At 51.6% G+C, this 19,010-nt stretch overlaps 1 long non-coding RNA gene across 1 annotated transcript; it reads right to left on the bottom strand.

The window, feature by feature from the left end:
* Positions 1-313: 313 nt before the first annotated feature.
* LOC114095463 (uncharacterized) lies at positions 314-6,610 on the bottom strand. The gene is made up of 3 exons (XR_003583258.2): positions 6,455-6,610; positions 5,132-5,267; positions 314-706 (listed from the first exon to the last, which is right to left on the bottom strand). It is a non-coding gene; the product is annotated as an uncharacterized lncRNA (long non-coding RNA).
* Between the last annotated feature and the right edge of the window lie 12,400 nt (positions 6,611-19,010).

Below are 19,010 nucleotides of genomic sequence, written 5' to 3'. Positions count from 1 at the left end.
CCCTGGACTCTTGACTTAGAGCTCTCTGTGGCCCAGATACTCTCTGCTCACTCCTACTCTCCAAGGAGCTGGCCACAAAAGTCTCCTCTGACTCTGAGGCTCCTCGTATGAAGTGGATGGAAGAAACCTGTGGGAATGGAGCCAGCCAGGCACAACGGCTCCTGGACCACATGCTCTGTCTTGTAAAATAGCTAAGTCACTGTGTGGAACTGCAAATTACTTACCTCTTAGAGCCCTGATTTTTCTCAGCCACCGAGTGGGGACTGCCGCAGTCTGGCTGGGCACAATTCACAAGCCACTTATCAAGCAGGAACAAACTTTATTTTCAGAACACACACAGCACCACACGAGCTCTTCAGGAATTCCCTCAGAGCCCAACTGCCCCCACCGGCTTCCGGAGAGCCTCTCAATCCCCACTCCTCCTGCTCTTGAGGCCGATTGGCTGGGTCGCATGGGCGGAGCCAAAAGAGTTCCCCAATGAGCAGCTCCGTGGTCTGAAAGGGCGGGGAAACAGCCCAGTGAGCATCACCGCAGAGGAGCCAATCAGCTGGCAGCTGGAAGTTTGCTGGGGCCGCTGTGAGCCAATCAGCCGGAAGTTTGCTGGGGCCGCTTTGGCTGTGGCTCTCAACAGGGACAGCCACAGAGACCCTCAGAGGGCTTCCATGAGGAGCACACACAGGGGTGTCTGTCAATACTCAGCACAGGCCTGGAATGGAACCAGCATGTGAAATAGCTTACTTTTGAGCTCACAGTTCCAGAGGTTCAGTCCATGGTTGGCCATCTCCATGGCCCAAGATGAGGTGGAACATCATGGCGGGAGGGGAAGATGAAGGAAAGGTGCTCACCTCAGGGCAGCCAGGAAGCAGAGAGATTGGGAGGAGCGGGGGACAAGATCTCGTCCCCAGATCACGCCCTCAGTAAGCTACTGCCTCCACCCATGCCCACCTCCTTCAGTTACCACACAGTTGTCCATTCAAGTTATTATTCCATCCATTGATGAGGTCACAGGTGTAATCAGTGCCTGAAAATCCCACAACTGAACCTTCCTGCACTGGGGATCCTTCTTCCAAAGAACGAGCTTTGGGGGAAACACTTCTAAACCCAATCGATAACAGTTACCTTCTCGTTCAGGGTTCCTCAAAGAGGGTCCTGGTGGGCTCATGAGGCCCTCCCAGGAAGCACAGGGGAAAGTGAAAGCCCTCGTCTTAAGGGGATGCCCGCTGCAGGCACTGTGGGGCTCAGGCCCTCTGGGAACCCAGAGTCGGTGCCTCAGAAGGCAGGAAGTCAAGCAGGTGTCCATAGGCTCCCAGCCCCATCTGCAAAGGTCACCCTGGGAGGCAGTGACAAGCCCCACAGGACATGTGTGTGCATGAGCATGAGGAAGGAAGCCCTCACAGAGCAGAGAGCTGCCGGTGCTGTGGAGAGTGTGGTCAGCCTCCAGCCAGCTCAGAGGAAAGAGGGAGTGGGGAGAGGCTGCCGTCCCTGCTGCCGCAGTGACCCTTTACATGATCTAAAACAGTCACCCACGCATCACAGGGTGACCATCTTGTGCTACCCACTGAAGTGTCACCGACTATGAGGACAACTCAATCCCATTTCCGTTGTCTCCTAGGACACTCGAATTTCAGTTAATTTCTGAACAGACTCCATGATTCAGGGCAGAGGAAAGAAGGGAAGCGGCCAGTTATTCAGGACTTTGTGTCCCACAGACTACTGAGCACATAACCTTCATGCATCTCGTGAAATTGGATATTAATACCCCCGTTTTGTAGGGAACAAAAGCGAGACACTTTTGCCCAAGATCCCAGAGCCTCTAAGAGGCAAATTCACAAAATAAGACTCTGGCATCGGGCCTCCACCGGAACTGAAATGGAAGTGGGCCAGAGACTTGCTGAGTGAGTGGACAGAGCCAGACTCTGAAAGGCCAAGCTAATGGCTCAGTGACACAGAGGCCAAGGGGCTCCCTGGAGGACTTCCCTCCTCTTGGTCAGGAAGCCTAAGTAACCATTTGTATATTAGAACTGGAGTGGAGAATGGTCCTGCATTCAGATTATCTTGACAAAAGGCTACAGAATAACAGAGCTTCCCTGCAAATTAGTTTATCGATTCCCCCCACAACCCTGAGAGGGAGCTGTTTCCCATTTCTGGCACCATTTGTCAGCGGAACAAAGCTAGATCCAGAGACGCTGCACTGCAAGCCCTGGACTTGGCTAAGACCAGACGCAGACACCTGGATCCAAAGCCCAGACTGCCCCTGCTGGACCTTCCTGGTTGTTCTTAGATTGGTGTCCACGCACTCACCTATCCACTCACTCCTTCCTTTGAACTTTGAATACATTGTGCAGCAATTTGTGTCTGGCTCTGCTTCTGGAAACTCAGAGTCCAGGATGACAAGAATCAGGCTTGACCGGCACAGAAAGGCAAATATTGCATGAGCTCATTTGTAGACGGATTTAAAAAGGTTAGATCTCTTAGCAACCGAGAGCAGAATAATGGCTTCCGGGGGCTGGGGCTGGGGAGATGGCCACATACGCTGGTCAGAGCGCAATCACTTTCCCTCGTGAGATGAACACGTTCTCAGCTCTAATGCACAGCCTGGGTGGTAGCCGATGTGTCAATCACTTTGTGCTTGTGGTGAAACTGGTCTTGAAAATCAGGACTGGGTCCTTGTTCACCTGGTGTTGAAGATCCAACACCCAGAGAGGAGGGGGTCCAGAACTGGTGCCCGAGGGAATGAGAGTGTCTTGCTCTTTTATAGATTTTAGGTTTCCTTTCTTCTCATGTCCCCTCCTCCTCTTTTCTAGCCAACTTGACCAAAAGTGTCCAGGGGGTGATTGATTGCTTGTGTTGGAGAATGGGATCCTTCTCCTCCCTGCTGGGCTGTTAGCAGCCAGGTGGTGGGAGTGCTTCTCCATTTCCTTTCCTTTGATAATTAGCTCCCTGTCCTTTGCCCTGGTCTCATATCAAATCATCACATTGTACACCTTGAAAATATCCAATCTTAGTGTGTTGATTAATTTATTCGTTTTATTTTATTTTTTTGAGGTGCTGGGGGTAGAACCCAACGCCTTGTGCATTCAATTAAACATTTTTAATTCTTTTTTATTTTTTTATAAAGTAAGTTTGTGCCCCTGTCTCAAAGCCCACGGGATTCTGCACATGCGGCTTAGTGTGACTTTAACTCTAAACCACCTCTGGGTTAAATCCTTGTTTTGAAGAGCCCAGTGACTACCTGGGTGAGTGAGTCTCCCGTTCTTCATCAGCAAAAGACGACAATGAGAGCAAGCCTGTCCCCGGTGCCACCTGTCGGAGGACAGGCTGGTATGCACAGACCGACAGGCACGGTGCTCAGCACATGGGAGCCCCAGGTCACAGGAGCCAAGTGCCTTCCTCAGGAGGCCTCTCCCTGAGAGCTGGAAAGAGGGAGCCGGAGTAGGAGCCAGCGCTGGGTTTTGGGTTTGTTTCTGACTCACAGGAAGGAGCAGGGAAAATGGACCACGTTGTAAAGAAAGCCAGCGGGCTGTTGGGGAGAAGGGCTGCCTGGCTTCTGAGGAAAGGGGCTTGAGAAACTGCCAACCTCTGCCTCTGCGTCGGCAGCTCCGCTCCTCCTGAGAGGGTTTCCTTCCGTCTTACCTGACAGGCAGACTCGGAGGGGACATATTTGCATAATAAAAGAGGTGATTGAATCTAAATGCCTGAAGCCTTTACCTTTCCAAGCCCTCTGAAGGGCAGCTCTGAAGGAAAAAACAACTTGATTTCTGATTTCTTCTTTTTTCCCTCTCCTCACCCCATATGTGGGCGGATATTTATTCAAAGTCAAATTTTAAACATTCAGAATACACATCCATGTTTAAAAACAAAACCAACTGTAAAGGTATCCAATAAATGGAAGCAAAAATACTCGGAAAATGTCCTTAAGTTTCAATGTTATGACCATATGTTGGAGATGCAGAGGATGCCGATTAATATTCCTACCATCTATTCAATCTTTTCAAAGTTCTTGACGTGTTCTCATTTTACCCATGAAAAGGTTGAGATTGGCAGGGTTCAGGAAAATCCCTGTGAAGGGCTGGGGAGAGGGATTGAATCCTATGTTTCGTTTTGTCTTGTTTTTTTGTTTTGGTTTACTAGGACTCAAAGAAAGCGATTTGGAAAAAGGCAAGGATGCACAGGAAGGGAGAGGGAGGGACTGAGGGGGGAGGAGAAGGAGTGGAAGAGCTTCTTAGGCTTGGAAAAGAGGAAAATATAAGCAGGTGGGTTGTGAGATGCACAGCTCGGAGAGCCAAGTGGCTCAGACAGAAAATTAAAGGCTTGAAACCCGGGGAACGTGAATGTGCGGGACTGAGGACATGGAGCCACCTGGCCCTCGAGGACCCAGCTTCAAGGACAGCATGACCCAGTCTAAAAGGGCAAAGCCAAGCACAGAGCAGGCAGATGATGGAGTGTCATTCCCCAATCCCCCACTCCCCCCCCCACCCAGCAAACATCTGGGGAATAACAGGAGAGCCTCAGTGGACATCGGAACAAACCAGGTGACCTAGTGTCCCAGCACAGGAGTGACACCCGGTGGCCCTGAGGTCCTCTGGGAGTTCTCCCAATGGCCAGGGAAGAGACCCTGCCACACAGATAGGACACAGCTTAGGGACAAGATGTAAGATGACTGGAGTCAGCATCCATGGACACGGTGGGGAATGGCTCAGGATTCTCTGGGGTAGTGACTGAGGAATGAGCTCTGGGGTCCTGGGCTGGCCATGCTGACCGGTAGGGTAGTTTAGCACTTTATAGACACAACAGAAGGCGGGGCAGGAGCTTGCCATCTTGTTGGTGGCCTGTCCTCCCTCCCATTAGACTGGAGAACTGTGACCATAGTCTTGCAACCATGAAGGCAGATTGTCTGGGAGGTCACCTGGAAGCTCCAACGAGGCAGAGGGGGACCCCAAGACGAAGGACCGGCACATGGTTAATCCAGCCCGCTGCGCCCCCAGCGCCTGCAACCTCTGCAGCCAGGGCTCCCACCTACCTGAGGAGTGGCCTCTGGGACACAGGGGAGAGGCGCAGCTGAGCAGTGGCCGCTCTTGCCCCAGGTGGGAGGACGCAAGCCTGGGCGGCCAGGGCCTGGCTCTGAACCTACCTTTCCTGCCGACATTGCTGCCCTCTGTGGTCTACCAACGGCGCAGCACAGGACAACGGGGGCGTGGCCTGCACCTTCTCTGGTTCTAGCAACAACCTGATTCCGGATCCTTCTTTGCTCAGTTGCGATAGTGAGGCTGAGACAGAAAAAAATAAAAGATGGGTGAAGAGGAGGAAGCGGAAAGCTCCCCAGCAAAGTTCTTCCCCCCACCCCCCATCCCCCGCCTTCACTTCCCAGAAATCTGGAAATCTTAAGAGTTTCTATAAATTTACTCACTTATGAAAATGACTTTTTGCCTTGTTAATTAGCGCACACGATACATAAATTAAACAAAGACAGATGTGAGGTTTTAAGAAAACTACAATTTAGGAGACTTTCCAGTGTTACTATTCATCAGATATGGAAACCACATCCACCTAAGGATCCCAAGAATGGCCAGACCACCATAAGCCACCTGTGACCATTAGACTGAGGTCACCCTCGTATACCTCCATGCCTTCCCTCACACGTGTCCTTGAAGAGCCTGAGAACCCCAAAGTGTCTGCACCCTCAAGATGGCCCACATTCTCCCCTGAGTGTGTAAAAGTGTCTCACTCTTGAGGTGGCATCTTGAATGTATCTCTTCTTTCCTAAATAAATCTCTGTCTTTGATTGACACACCTGTGAGCCCATTTCTATAGTGCTTACCAAGAGCCCCACTCGTCCTGGGTGGTGCTCTCCCTCTTGGGAACTTCTCAGACCTTGGTCAATGGAAGAACCATCTCTCCTCCTTCACTGTCCCCTCCTCCGGAGTGCTTCCTGTCTCTGCTCTGCTCCCCGGTCCTTCCAGCAAGGACCTTGTCTTACCAAGGCCCATCCCAAGCCCTCTCTCCTAAGACACCTGTGACCACCTGCCTCATGGCGTGACTCCCTAAGGATTGCTGCCAGGGCTCCGTCCATCCTGCAGGGGTGGAGTCGACGGGAAGCCGACTTAAACATTTGCATTTTCACAAGCTGTAATTATTTTTCATGTTGCAATTAGGCTCAGTTTAAGAAGAAAAGTGCTCATTATTCTATTTCCTGCCGAGACTGTGCCAAAGAAGTGGCCCGCTCCTCCTCCAACCTCAAGTCCTGGGAGGTAGCCTGCCCTGGGGACTCTGGCCAGAAGGGAGGCCTAGCCTATTCTATTCTTGCTTAAGAGACCCAGCAAAGAGTGCCGAGGCTGCTCAGGGCCAGCTGTGGCTAGCCATGGAGGCAGATGGCCTCTCCCCAAGAGCCAGACGTTGCCCCAAGAAAGTGAGGCTGTTGAACTCGCCAGCTCTCCCTGTTCCCGTCTCTGGGTACCTCGTTTCAGAAGTGCTGGGACAGCGAGGAACTCCCTGTTGAACCCTGAGCTACGCCTTGGTCAACTCTGCGCCCAGCAGGAACTGAGGGACAGGAAGCCCAGGCCCCGGTGGCGACCTGAGCCAGGTTACCAGGGAAACCTGGTAACCCACTTCCTTCTTCACTCCTGCTGTTCATCGTCCTCATAAGAGCCCGGGGGGGGGAAGAAAGGGCCACCTTCTCAACAACTTCTGGTTTTCTGTGTGAAAGAGTGACGTTGGAACTCCACCTCCAACCATCCACAAAAACGTGCTTAAAATCTATCCAAGACCCAACACAAGCGCTGGAGCCATAAAACTCTTAAAAAAGAAAAAAAAAATAGGGGTAAATTGTTGTGATCTAAAATGAAGTAATGATTTCTCATAAATGACACCAAAAACTCAAGTCACAGTGATGAAATAAGTAAATAAATTGAAAACGGACTCGAATAGGTGTTTCTCCAGAAATGTCACAAACGCTGCACCTGGTTTGGCACCTCCCGCGTGGGACTTCGTGGGGCCATTTGTGGGATGATGATGGTGGCTTCTTTCCTTAGGGGGTGAAATGTCCAAGTAGGGGAAGCTTCTCTGTGGTTTAGAGACATATTTGGATCCTGGACTGCCACAAGAAAGTCTGGATTTAGTCCCATGACCACAGACAACCTCATTAGGAGGCCCAGACACTTGAGGAATCGGTGCTCATGGCAGATCTCAAGCCCTGTCAGAGGTATCCAAGAGACATGGGTTCTCTTGTGTCCTACAGAGCCACTGAGGCCCACTCAGCCAGTCTCAGAGAGGCCCCCTCAAATCCAGGTCCTCTCAGGGACGGCTTCCTGGGAGCAAGCCAGGAATGTTCAGGAACCTTTCTGCAGCATAGGCAGACCTGAGGTAGGATGCAAACTTCTGGGGGCCCCTCAGAGGACTGTTAGGAAGGCCCCGCCTTCAAGCCCTGCTGTGATAACACAATGATCTGGGAGGCTGATCCGGGAGGCTGAGCCCGGAGGCTGATCTGGCCAGAGTTTCCAAGAAACCATGAAGCTGCCTGGCCTGGCACCCAGGCATGGTGTTCTGACAGCCCGGAGGAGGCGGGTGTGCCGTGGTTCCCAGCCTGGCCACGCCTGCCCCACAAAGGCAGAGGTAGGAGCAAAGGTGGGCACTTCTCACCCTTTGACCCTGGCCAAGTCCCCTGGGCCCACTTGTTTCTCTGAGAGCTAACTCCCCCTGCTAGGGAACAGAGTTGAACTGAGCGCTCCACCTCTAGAATGCTGAGAAGGAGGCAAACTTGTGGCCAGAGAGGACTCAGAGCCGGGGTTTGGGAGGGGGTCTTCATCAGACTCCATTTTTTTGGCATTCACCTGCTGTGCTGCCTTGACCAAGTCACTGGCCTCTCTGGACCTGGGAACATAAAGCTTCACTTCACAGAACTCTGTAAAGGACATAGATGCCTGTTTATAATGAATCTGGCAGAAAATGTCCTAGAAGAAATTATAGAAAAACACTTTTTAATGTCAGAGCAAGACATTATTTTTTGGATAAGATATAAAAAGTGCAAAACACGGGGAAAGGAGTTAGTTTGATTAAAATGTAAAATTTCTAAGTAAAAATGACCAACAATTAAGTGAAATGATCGTCAAAGGGGAGAAAAAGCCATTCATGAAGCACGTGGAGGACGTGAGATTGACCCCAGAATAGTGCAGAGGACTCCTAGGGATCAAGTACAACAGGTCTTTACCAGAATCAAAGCGGGGAGGGTGGGGGTGGGGGTGGGGCTCCAGAAAGAGGGAGCTCTCCAGGAATGCCCTCCGCGGTGGGAACAGAGGTGGGCAAAGAGGCAAAGGGAGATGAGACGATTTTTCTTTTTCCTTTTTTTTTTTTTTTTTTGTAGAAATGCTCCACAACAACATGCGTCCCCTTTTTATTTTTTTATTTTGATACAAGGCTCACTAAGTTGCCCAGGCTGTTCTCGAACTTGTGATCCTCCTGCCTCAGTCTCCCGAAGAGCTGGAATTTCCGGCTTGTACCACCATGCCTAGCTCAAAGACCAAGGTTTTCAAAGGTAAGTGAAAGGGTCACATACATCACGTATACCAGTTATCCTGGCTACAGAGAAGTTCCAACGGTGGCATCAGCCCAGGGTTGGACAGGAGATTGCTGGGCCAACATTCTTGCAGAAATCATTTACATGTAAGATCTCAGTGGCCTTTGTGTGAGGCTGTGGTCCCGGCAGAGTCTCCGTGACACCATCTGTCATCGGGCACAGTGCATGAGGTCCCTTCCTTCCGTCCCTACATGAACTCATGTATTATTTTTGGTTGATGTGAAGGTTGACTCCACTTTTATTCTGACAACTTTCATGGGGACAGATAGTCAAATGAAGACAGAAAACAGCCATAGAGAAACTCACAGGAGGGGAAACATGGGGCCAAACCACGACAACGTCCCTTGTCATGAACTCTGAAGTCCGTGACGAAGAGCTGCAGGAGACGCCCTGCATGGTGGAAGAGCACTCTTGGGTCGGCCCCTTGGGCCTGAGAGCCTCACTTCCAGGGATATGCCTTGGATAACCCTGGGGTATTGCACAAGAGAAAGGTATTGGTCGGTGCACACAGGAAAAACCCGAAGTGAAGGGGACCCAATGTCCACCAACTGTGGAATGTCTGGGGGGCTAGAGACTCTCTCTGCCAAAGCCAAATACCCAAAGGCGCCAAGTGGGGGTTGGGTCCAGGGCCCTCTGCAGGCACCCAGGTCTGTGGATGCCTGAGTCCCTTTACAGAGTGGTGTCACATCTGCATGGAACCTCGCAGGTCCCCCCTGTCCACCTTACGTCACCTCCACAGGCTCACAGTGATTAACACAATGCCATCAACGCCAGCCCTTGGTGTGCAGGTCAGGGTTCAGGGCATAATGATAACAAAGAAGTCTGCATGTGGTCAGCGCAGACGCCACAACCTTCTCAATTATCTTCCCTCTGTGGTGGATCGAACTCACAAGCACAGACACACCAACAGGCAGTGCCAGAGGCCAACTACAATTAGGCCCTGTGGGTTCTGCAGTCTCTGCCACAACCACCCAGTATCGTCATGGTAGAGTGAAAACAGCCAGAGAGTGAAAACAGCCATAGAGAACTTTAAAAAAAAAAAATGGGCATACTTGTGTTCTAATAAAACTTTATTTACAAAAGAAAGAAACAGGCACCACAATTTGCAAAAACAGAATGATTCTATTAGTTATGATATATTTATACAATGGAACACTATACAGCAATGAAAATGGTGCACAGGTTGGATGGAAACTAAGCACATAATTTTGAGCTAAAGAAGTCAGATGCATACTTCTGTTTTAACTTATAGAAAATTCAAAACTATGCAAATCTAAACTGTAGTGTGCAGGTTACCTACTTAGGAAACAGCTCTAAAGAAAATCAAGTGATGACTGCAGTGGTCAGGACCATGCTCATCATTGCCAGATGGAGAGAGCTGCAGTTAAAGGGAGCACAGGAAGCTCTGCAACATGGACCATTCGTATTTCTTGGCCTGGCTCGGGGTCACGTGGCAGTTTGTCTTAGAATAATTCATCAAGCTGTTCATTGGCATCGTGTGTCCACTTCTGGATGTATACGATTTTTCACAATTAAATAGTATAAAAACTATAAGAGGCCCAGGTGTGGTGGTGCACATCTGTAATCCCAGCAGCTCAGGAGGCTGAGGCAGGAGGATCATAAGTTCACAGCCAGCCTCAGCAATAGCGAGGCGCTAAGCAACTCAATGAGACCCTGTCTCTAAATAAACTACAAAATAGGGCTGGAGGTGAGGCTCAGTAGTTGAGTGTCCCTGAGTTCTATCCCAGTACCCCAAAAAAAAAAAAACCTGTAAGAAATCTAAATGCTTGCTCTCTCATCCCAGGTGTCCCCTTGCCCCCAGTGAGAGGCAGTTCTAGAGCACACTGTCCTGGGAGAGGCACCTGCCTCAGGCTCAGCGAGAGCTGGGCTGGATGGAAGGTGTTGGGGGATGAGCATCTGAGCCCGGGTGGACACTGCACAGGAGGAGAGAGCTTCCTCGCAGGACATGTCTGATCTCGGAGGGAAGCACTGAGTTAAACTGAAATCCAGGGGCTGAGTCAGAACCCAACACACACACGGCGTCTCCACTGCCAGTCTGATCCTATTTAAGCCTAGATCCTGCTCACGCGGCTCCAGAGGCAGCAAGTTCTTAAAGGATAGTTTCCCCAGTTACAAAGACAGCGCACTTCCTGTCTCAGGAGTGACTCATGGCAAACGCTAAATGTGTGTGCACGTGTATGGTTTTGCAAGTGTGTTTGTGGATGTGCTGAGCAATGCAAAGAAGACTTACCGCTATCTACAAGATCCGAGCACTGGAGTCATCGTGAAAAGTCATCTCTGGCAATCAAGAACCTAAAACATGTCCTAACTTTGTCCCAGCATTTCTACATCTGAGACTGTCTCCCTGCAATGCTCTCAGAGATATGAAGTAATTTCCACAGAAAAGTTTTCATGGGTATGTTATCAACCCCTGGAAAAAACTTGGAAACTACCTAATGCTCAAGATAGAAAATGATTAAGTGAGCTGATTCCAGACACATGATGAACCACCATGTGGTCATTAGAGCTCTGTATAGGGAGAGCGGTCATCACCAGCACAGACAGGATGCAGAGTTAAAATCCCAGGATGATTATAGCAGCAGCACCCAGAAAACCTTACACACAGAAAGACCCGGTGGGAAGAAAATCAATAAAGTGGTAAAGAAGTTATATTTAGAGGACAAGAATGAAATGTGACTGATTTCTTTCCCTCTACTTTTCTGGAAGCAATTTCCCCAAAATAGCAAAACGATTGGATTATAAAACATGTAAAAAAGTGAATGAATGCAAATGTGTGTATTTTTCCTACGTAAAGGAAGGCAAAAATAGTGAACTGGAGTGTCACGCGACAGGAGAGTCAAAGGGAAACAGCACAGAGAAGACAGGAAAGGAAGCGACCACATGTTAGATTCTTTTCATAGTTTACATCTCTCGATATTGGCAGCTACTGAATGCCAGAACCAGGATTTATGCACAGCTCTGAAAATGTCTAGTCTGTGCTGTCACCCACTGCCTACCTGCCTGCCTACTTATCATCATCACCACCATCACCATCACCACCACCACCACCATCATCACTATCATCTTCATCACCATCATCACTCTCATCAGCATCCATTTCCCCAGTTCAAAGATACTTTATTTTCCACACTTTACCATTTCTGAAATCAGGGTACTTTCTGCAATTGATATTATAACTATCTTCCCTCCTTTCCTACCACTTATTGAATTAATGGTTCATCTACAAGTAATGCTGCTCTCACATCAAGGAAATATTACCACTGTTTCTTTTACTGAGCTGTTAGTACACACCAGGGACTGTGCATAAACTTGCCACTCCCTGCAGCAACGCTCGGAAGGGAATGTGCCCTGTGCAGGTGAAGAATGAGCACAGGCCAAGGCCACACAGGGGGCAGTAGCAAAGCCAAGACCCACCGCCCAGCATCAGCACTGTGGCCTCTCTCGGAGACGGTCCTTCCCTGCTACTCCCCTGCCTTCATGCCCACCCTCCCCTCCCAGCACTCACACCGCTGCCACCCAGGGGCTTGTGGCCTCCTCCCCCAACACATACGTCTCAGAGCAGAGCAGATACTGGGAAAATCCTGGAAGACATCATTCTAAACTGACTCATAAATCTCTTTCTAAGGGACCCCTGCCCTTCACTATCAGTCTTTTTGTTTCCTGGAAAGTTGAATCTGCCTCTGATTACACAGACATGCGACCCAAGCCTGGCCAGTCAAATATTGTACTCCCTTAGTCATCCTGGGAACCTGACCCAAGTATAGCAAATGATATGCCCTTTGACCCTTTCTGTGCATTTAAGAAATATGCTATTTAGATGGCTCTTCCCATCTAAAGAAGACTAAAAGGGAAGTGTGGGGGCTGGAGCTGCTGCATCTATCTTTTGATATGAGGGAGTTAATGCTGACTGAGGGGACGAAGAGAAAGAAACTGTGTCCTGCATCAACCATGCCACGCAAGAATCATCCTCCTCCACCCCATGCTGATTTGGTTAACATTTTCTCTGCTGAAAATTCAACAAGTTCCCACCATCTGGCACACAAGGCCTCCAGGGTCTAGCTTCCACAGGCAACTTGAGTTTTAGGTTCTTCACACCTTCCTGTAATCCAGCCCTCTGACTTTACATCTCTCACCACCCAGCTGCAAACCAATTGTCCTCACGGGTCTGTGCTGCACCTTCTGCATCGAATGCTGTTCTCATCCTCCTGCTCCCAAAGAGCCACAAAACCCCCTGATCCTTGGATATTCAGACTATTCCCAACGGCCACCTCTAGGGCAGCCCAGGAGGATGGCCACCTTTGGGAGGGAGGCTGCAGAGATGAGTCCAGGCAGCAAGTAAGGCTTGCTTTGTCTCTCAGTGGCTATGGTCAGGGCTGGTGACCTCCTGGGTCAGAGCACCAACAGGTGATTAGTAAGGTGTAGACCCACCCGGACCTAATCCCCAACCTTACCAAACTCCCAGGGGTTTGTGATGGTGGTGAACACAAGAGGACCTCTAGCACAGAAGGCTAGGTCCCTTTTCAATCCTGCACTCCTAAAATATCTGGACTTCATCAAAATTCTCGACTTCCTCTCCCACCATATCTCTTGCTTGAAAATTCCCGACTTCCACCTTTCCTTTCCCTCTCCTGGACTCGGTCCTGGGAATCGTTTCTGTTGGGCTGTTGGGAAAGGAAAGAGGGTTTATTTTAAGCACTGCACCGGCGGAACTCCACTGCGCCCCCCACTACCTAAAATACCCTGCGCCCTGGCGCACGTTCTGAGCACCATAGAAATGCCAGTCCTGGCGACGCGGCGGGTGGGGGGGGACACGGAGCCCGTCTGATGAGCCAGCGCAGCACCTGAGCCCCACCCCCACCCCAGCCCTTCGCTTCCACGCTCTTCTAACCCACGGCCACCAAACACCTGCCATGCGTCGCCCCACGAGGGGTCCCGGAGTACTGGTCCCGCAGCCTGGGGTCCCGGCAAGAAGCACACCCCAGGCACGTGACGACCCAGGGAAAGACCCAGAGGGCCCGTGGGCTTCAGGACAGCCAGGCCAGGGGGACTCAGGAAAGACGGCGGGAGGTGAAGACGGGAGGGGAGCGGCGCACGCAGCAGGGGCACCAGTCACGTCTGTCTCAAGCGCCGAGGGGACCCTGGTAGCCATCAGGGAGGAGTGCGCAGGAGGGCAGGGCGTGCACCTGACCTCAAATCCTTCGGCAGGGCGCTGGCAGGAGATGCCTCCCCTGAGTTGGTGGGCGTAATGCAGGGGCATGAGGAGATTCGCCGGGGAGCCCGGGGTCCTGTGGGTGGCCAGGACCTAGCCTGTCTCCCTCAGTGGAAACTCAACACCACGTGCCCTGTAGGTATGGGGCCAGGTTCCCATTGTGCAGGAGTGAGGTGGGGATACAGCGCCTCCTGGCCCCTTGGTCCTGACAGAGTCCTGAGGCTCAGGCCACCGCGTGGAGAGACAGGCCCAGTGCACATTGCCCATTCAGTAGGCTGTGTGCTCTGGTCTCTGACTCTTCTTGTAAAGAAGACTGAGACTCAACCAGGGGCTCCACCCATTGACCTCCTTGATCCTAGTCGCCTCCCAAAGGCCCCTGCTCAAGACCACAGTGACCCAGTTTTCCCTCCTCAGTGCCTCAGGGAGGGCGTTAACTTAGTATGAGCATTAGAGGGGACAAACCACGTTGGAGTCGCAGCAGCCAGGCAGGGAGGCCCTGGAAGATGGACAGGTGGCTGGAGTGAAGGTCAGGCAGTGATGCCTTTCATTGAGGGGACATTGGGGACAGAGGACAGCATCTTGGATGCACAGTCCACCAGTGGCCATGTTAGTGGGTTGGTTAGATGTCCAGGGTCAGAGCTCAGTGCGGGACTGGGGCGGAGCTGGAATCTGAGTCCTGGGCGCATCCTTGCAGAGGGCTGGCTGCAGTCACAGTCCTGCCAGGGAGGAGGCACTGTTCTGCTTGGAGGGAGGAAGCTCCTTCCCGCCTAACACATCATGCAGGGACCCATCATGCAGGATAACGAGCAAAAGAAACCAGCCTGGCTGTGAGCAGCTCCTAGACCCTAGGAGAAAAAACCCTAAGTCAGAAATTTAGTCCCAAGGGCCAGAGGATGGGGAGCAGGAGACAGGAGATACTTATGGGACAACAGCTGAGGACCAGAAGAAGGGAGGCCACTCACTCCTGAATGAGTCCATCCCACCCAGGTGTCCACAGCCCAGCCAGGCAGAAGCAGTGAGTCCTCCTACCCCAGGACTGTGTGTCCACCCCTTGACCCTTGGCTGCTGCAGGATCAGTGTGACAGCACGTCCTCCTCCCCCAAGTTCTGTTATGAAGTAGCTTGAGGTCGGTGGCCACCTCTCAGGCTGCTCCCAGCCTTGCTGCTGGCTGTGGCAGGGATGGACCCAGGCCCTGGCCCCTCCTGGCAAGCGTCTTAGCAGCTCCGTGAGCCCTTCTATGGCAGAGTCTCCTGACCTCAAGGGCTTCAGCCTCAGAACCCCGAAAAGGACTGTTGGGTAAGACTGCAGAAGGAAAGAGCCAGGGGGACAAGAAGCTCCGCATCAGGGAATCGGGGCAGGCTCGGCCCCTCCCTGTCCTCTGTCCTGTGTGGTGCTTGGCTGATGGAGGTGCTTCCGGAGCAAGGCTGCAGGACCAGGTCTCGGCTGTGGGTGGGGGGTGGGCACCCTGGCTCCTGCAGGACCCATGGAAGGATGATGGGAGGGGAGCTCTCAAAGGAAACCTGGTGCACTGGTCAAAGGGGGGAGAGGGAGGGACGCAGGGCAGAACCTACTGCAAGGGCTGGCCTGGGGAACTCCACAGAGAACCAGCTCAAGGCCAAGATCCACAGCCACCTGAAAGTCAGATTCCCTCGGACCCAGCTAACACCTGATCTCAACCCAAGAGGGGGCTCTGACTCGGTGGTGCCCCAGGTGGAAGAGGAGGGGACAAGGCTCTGAGGGATGATGAGGAGTTGCAAAGGGCGCTATCAGAGGAAGACAAACATTTGGTGTTCACCAATTGCTCCTCCTCCATGCCCTCCTCCTGTTGGGCTTGTCCATCAGCCCTCCTCCCCCAGGGACCCCCATGCTGGGCTCTTCAAGGTTGGAAACACACCCCCCTGTTCATCAGTGAAACCCCAGTAGCTCCCACAGGGCCTGCACGTAATTGGGACTCAGTAAAAAAATGTGCTGTGTTGAACGTGGTGCCATCCATTGAAAACAATCCAGATCACAACCCTGGAACTTTTTAAAAATTGTATCTGGCTGGATTTCATTTTAAAGTCCAGGGTGAGCTGAGTGACAAATTACAGAGATTTTTTTTCTCCAATGCCTTTCAAGTCACACAGCCAAATCAGTTCAGCAAATTATATGTAATCAACGAGGAAATCAATAAGTACTGCGAGTGCATTAAAGAGTTTAGCAGATTCATTATGTATTTAGCACATTCAGTCCAATTTGCAGGAAGTTCAGAGAAAAACAGGCGTTAGCATGTAAACAGTGCCTCTAATTGACTCAGAGCGTCCTGGGCCGCACAGCTTCCTGGGAGGGAATCCACCAGGAGACCCGGCACCCCCAGCCCAGCCCCAGCCCAGGCCTCGTGCAGGGGTCACCCCCAAAGCCAAGGGTGATGGCCCCCAAGGCTCTCTTGGCTTGAAATTCTGTGGGAGATGAAGGGAGGGAGGAGAGGAAGAGTAAGGAAAATGGAGGAAGGGGTGGGGGGATGGCTTTTCGGAATCCCACCCTTCCTTCAATTTCCCAGAGGCCTTGAGTCACTGTGAAGGGGTCCTTGGAAATACAGTCAACAGACGTCACCAGGCCCCATGTGGAGTTCTGAGCTGAGCCACCTCAGCCTGGACCTGCCCTCCCAGCCTGGGGACTCCCAGCCTGGAGGGACAGCAGCCAGGATGCAGGGCCTCACCCCGAGGACGGGGAAGAAGGCAGGTGGGGAAGGGCTGATCACCAGGGCCCGGGGAGCCAGGAGGCTGGTTAGAGCAACGTCCCTCATGAGACAAGAACCACAGAGCCCAGGACAGGACACCATGCGGGGAGGACAAGAAGATCAGTGCCACCAGAGCGCTGAGTACCCATGGCCACATGGGCTGCGCCTCCTGCAGACACACCAGGGGGCCTCTGGCTCAGTCTCACTGCCCGTCGGCCACAGGTGCCCTGGCCAGGGACATGATCTGCCCCCAGCACCACCCAGTGGAGCAGGTGACCTCTGCCTCCTGCCCCAGCTGTGGATTCCCCTAGCTACGGTGGCCTCAGGCACCTCTGGCCACAAATCTTTCCATCTCCAATTCCTGAACTGGGCTAAGTGGCACCAATTTAGGAAACCAATTTGGGAAGTCATTATAATCCCTCTTATTGATTTGGAACAGAGAGCATCAATCAAACATGAATCCACACTGGCAGGGATGTCGCACGGCACCTGCATTCTTCATAGCTCGTGGCAGACATCGCTAGCCATGCCCAGCACCCTTCCCCACCGACTTCTGAACCCCGCACTCCAGTCACCAGTGGACAAAGACAAACACACACACACACACACACACACACACTGTTGGACACCTCGTGCCTTGTCTGGCCAAGGGTCGATCTCTGCAGGCTGCTGCCATGGATCAAACTATAAGAAGCGAAGGGAAAGCAAGCCAGCTCAAATGACTAAACTAGGACCAAGGGCACAACACTTCATGTCTCACACAGGCCTCTCATTGCTGGTCGTACCACCTGCATGAGGCCCTCGGCAATTCCCTCAGTGACAGAAAACCAACACTAGCTCCCGTCAGCACAGGGAGGAGTCTGTGGGCTTCTTACCTGGAGTAGGCCGGCCCTCGAGTCCTTATGGAACTTACTGGATGTCACCTGGATTTTTCTATGACTTCCTTTCTCTTGAGCCTGCTTTTCCCACATTGGCTTCCTTTGCAGGCAGAATGTCCCTTTTTGGGGGGCACAAGCTGGCCACATGCCTGCATCCCACAGCTGCCCCCACAGAAGTATTATGTAGAGTTACCTGGAACTCCTTTCAAATAGAGGAAGTATGTCCTTTGCTTCATCCTTCCCTACGCCTCGAATACAAAAATAATGTCTTGAGCTTCAGGAACCGTAATAGATATCTAGGTGACTTTGAGGACGGAAGGTTGCTGAGCATAAGAAAGCAGGAAAACAGGAGGGGTTGTCGTCCTGAAAGATATTGAGAAGATGTCACGCTGGCCGTGAGCTTCAGATGTCTGCACTTCTTTCACAGAGAGAAAGAAACTTCTGCTCATTCTATTACAGCCTGTGTCAGCCAGCTTTCTGTTTCTATGACAAATGCCTGAGATAATCAATTTATAAAGAGAAAAGATTTATTTGGGCTCACAATTTTGGAGGTTTCAGTCCATGGTCAGTTTTCTTCATGGCCTCCGGGCCTATGGGGAGGCAGCTCACTGTCAGTCAGGGAGCATGCAGCCTAGCAAAGCTGTTACCTCATGGTGGAGAAGCAAAGAGAGAAAAATATGAAGAGAACGGGGTCCCATAACCCCTTTCAAGGGCCCGGGCCCAATGACCTCACTTCCCTGAGGCCCCACCTCTTAAAAGGTCCACCCCCTCCCAAGAGCATCAAGCCAGAGACCAAGCCCCTCACACTTGGCCCTTCAAGGACATTCCTGACCAGCACAACAGCACAGCCAAGTTTACTCCCCAACCCTCTTCCTGGTTCAGTTGGGGCTGGCGATTCTGCTCACACTGGAATCCATCAGAGGACCCGAATCTTCCAGCAAAATTCCCTCCAGCTGAGCTCGCTCTGGCAGGATGTCACCCCTTGCAGATGAGGCGTTCTCTTTGCTGCTCCTCTGTCCACCCCCACCCCATTCCTGGCCCATTCCAGGCTACGTTGGCCTTGAAAACATCACGGCTGTTGAAGAATCATTTTTAAGGATCATGAGGCCGTATAAATATAATATGGAAAAGTGGCAAAGCTATTATTTACTTCATTCGTAATGAAGAACCCATAAAATGTGACATCAGGGTCAAGGAGAGTCCAAGAAACAGCCAATCGGCTATGTTGAAATGAGTCCTCAGTGAGTGCCGACCTGGCCTCCAGCAGCAGGGGTCAGAGCTTCTGCAGGGTGACGTTCATTTGTCGCTGACTCAGTTGAAGACCATGAAAAGGGCCAGACCCCTGTAGAGCTGGGTCCTGTAGGGCCTGCCGCACAGTGTCATTTTCACACCCAGGTGTTAGGGTCTGTAAACAAGTCTGGATGGCGCCTGGCATTTTGCCAGAGGGAGTGGTTTGTGAAGTAACTCCAGCGAGCCATTAAGTGTGGAGATTCCTTATTGGTTGACTGCTGTATCGAGTTTATGTTAATTAGATAAGCTGTGTGGAATGTATATACACCCCTCCTGTCCTACAATAAACGGCTCCCACTCCTGCTGTATCAATCTACACAAGTT

The sequence above is a fragment of the Marmota flaviventris genome, chromosome 5 (genome assembly GCF_047511675.1).
Source record: "Marmota flaviventris isolate mMarFla1 chromosome 5, mMarFla1.hap1, whole genome shotgun sequence".
Taxonomy (NCBI): domain Eukaryota; kingdom Metazoa; phylum Chordata; class Mammalia; order Rodentia; family Sciuridae; genus Marmota; species Marmota flaviventris.
Note: the sequence above shows the minus strand (reverse complement) of the source record. Positions and strands in the feature narration are given on the sequence as shown.